Source organism: Propithecus coquereli, unplaced genomic scaffold (genome assembly GCF_000956105.1).
Source record: "Propithecus coquereli isolate 6110/MARCELLA unplaced genomic scaffold, Pcoq_1.0 Scaffold572, whole genome shotgun sequence".
Taxonomy (NCBI): Eukaryota; Metazoa; Chordata; class Mammalia; order Primates; family Indriidae; genus Propithecus; species Propithecus coquereli.
In genome coordinates, this window is record NW_012151641.1 from 1277769 (window position 1) to 1280175 (window position 2407).

The window sequence follows — 2407 nt, forward strand, 5'->3', positions numbered from 1 at the left end:
TATTAGGAGAGCTTGTCCCCAGAGAGTGAAAGCAGAGGAGAGCTAAAGAAAAGTTCTTCACTTTCTACTTATATACTTATTTGCGTCAGTTGCATGTTTTCAAAGAGCATGGACTGCTTTTGTAATTTAAAAAATAATGAAATTGTAATGCAGGAGGGCACTGTGCTATAGTGAATTCTTTTCCAAAAAAAAAAAACAGAGCACCCCTCAAATGGGCTTTTCTATAAATGCTGATTTTTTTTCCTTTAAGTGGAGTTTGCGATACGCCAGCTGCACAGCAGACGCCCTGCTTAAAGAAAAATGCTATGAAAACTCCAGGATAAAATTTCCAATTCTGCCCCCTCCCTTTTTGTAGTTACTGTAGAGGCCAAAGGAAAACTTCCTCTTTATCCTATGAACTTTCGCTGAAAATCAATGGCAAAAGGCAGATTAATAGGAGAAAAGGCATACAGATTTATTTGATCATAGTTTTACATGACTCGGAAGCCTTCAGAATGAAGACCCAAAGATACAGGGGAAACTGTCCATTTTTATCCTTAGGTTCAACAAAGTATGGACAGCCACGTAGAAACACAATGGGACAGAAGAGGTATGATCTAATGCTAATAGACTGGGGGACTCAGCATGACTTGTGTTTTGTTCAGACTCCTCTTGGCCTCTGTGTAGCATTCCTTCCTTCTGGGTGCAGGGCATGACCCTGTCTGTAATGGGGTCCTCTTACGTGCAGTCAAGCAAGGTGGGTCAGATAATATCTTTATGGCCAGTTTTTACATGGAAAGGCAGGGGGAAAGTTAGAGTAATATTTTTAGGTTTTATGTGTGGCTTTGGGGAAAAGGGGTTCTGGTTTCCATGACCGCCTTAGGGAAGAGGGATTCTAGTTTCCATGTCCAGCCTCAGGAGAATGAGGGGCCAGAGACAGGAAGGCAGGAGAAAGTCAGAGAAAAACTTTTGCTTCTGAGGCTGTTTCTGAGGCCTTCATTTTGGGGTATCATTTCCTGAGCCCCAGCATTATCAGTATTGATACCAACAGGCCTAGGGTCAGCAGATGACCTCGTAGCTTTAAATGCTCAGACTTCAGCAACAGACTACTTGGCTCAGCACTGAGCCCAGCCATGTTTGGGGAGTTCTGGGGTATACAGGTATACACTGGTACACAGTGCTTTCAGCCTTTCAGAGCCCTCGCACACACGGGTCTGTATTTATCATTCAGCGCTCCCTGGAGCTGACGATGTGGAGGGCATCACTGCCCACCCCCACTTTATAGCTAAGGAGACTGCTCAGACCGAGCAGGGGAGGGGCAGCCCCTGGACTCAGCCCTTTACTGCCCAGAGCTCCTCTCACCCACCAAGGCTCTGCAGAGTCCGGTCCTCTCTCTCCCTCTGAGAATGTAGGGCCCAGAGGGAAAAAGTGGCCACATTAAATTGGGCCTATGACAGAACACTCTGGACTTGGCTTTCCCCTAAGCCCCCTTAGAGCTCAAAATCTCACAAACACAGGAAAGCAGGATGTTGGGGCTGATTTTGGCCTTTGTCTCCGTGAGTTCATCCTGGGCACTGCTGTTCTGCTGACTCCATATATAAGCATCATTTAGCCAAGTCCCTGGTGGGGGCAGGGAAGGGGAGCAGTTCCACTAGGGAGCCCGGTGACCCTTGGGCTTACGTGGCCAGAAAGGGCTCTCCTAACACAGCAGCTGCCTCAGTCACAGACTGGGAAGATGGGACAATTGGGCTTCCCCAGGGTGCTACATGGCACTTCTCAGCCTGCAGGGGCTGAAGTGTAGGGCCCAGGACCAGGGCTGTGGGCCTGGGAGAGCAGAATTCCCAGGGAGGGTTCAGGGGATGCTTCCTCTGCCTTCTGGCAGCAAAGAAATTGAACCTCATGTCTGCGACTGTGTTTTAAAGGGGTGTGTGTGATTGAGCTGTAATTACTTTGCTGGGTGACGACAACTAACATTTACTGCTCCTACACAGGCAAGGAGATTGTTTAGCCATGAACTTTGAGGATGCCTCACTCGTGCCTGTGGCCCAGAGGTACTCAGTGGGCACAGGCCGGTACCGAGGGGCCCAGACACCCGCGGTGGAGAGGGCGGCCTGGTCAGCTTGGATGAACACTGGGAGAGGATCCCGCTGGCGGGGGTCTTTGTGAACCCTCCCAAGAGAAGCTACAAAGCCAGAGAAGTGCTGGGGGTGAGGGAGAATGAGAAGGCGTTTTTTTAAATGGGTAAAGCTTGGCATTTAAGGTGTTGTTATTCAAGTAAAATGGCCAACGTTTCCTTTCTTTTAAGAGAGACTCTTAAATTCCAATTACTCCGCCCCCAAAGACCAGTTGAGAATAACCCCAACTGGAGGGAATTAATTTCCTTAGGAATTTCACTGTTGCAAGATTAATGGAGCCCCCCTGCAGAGAA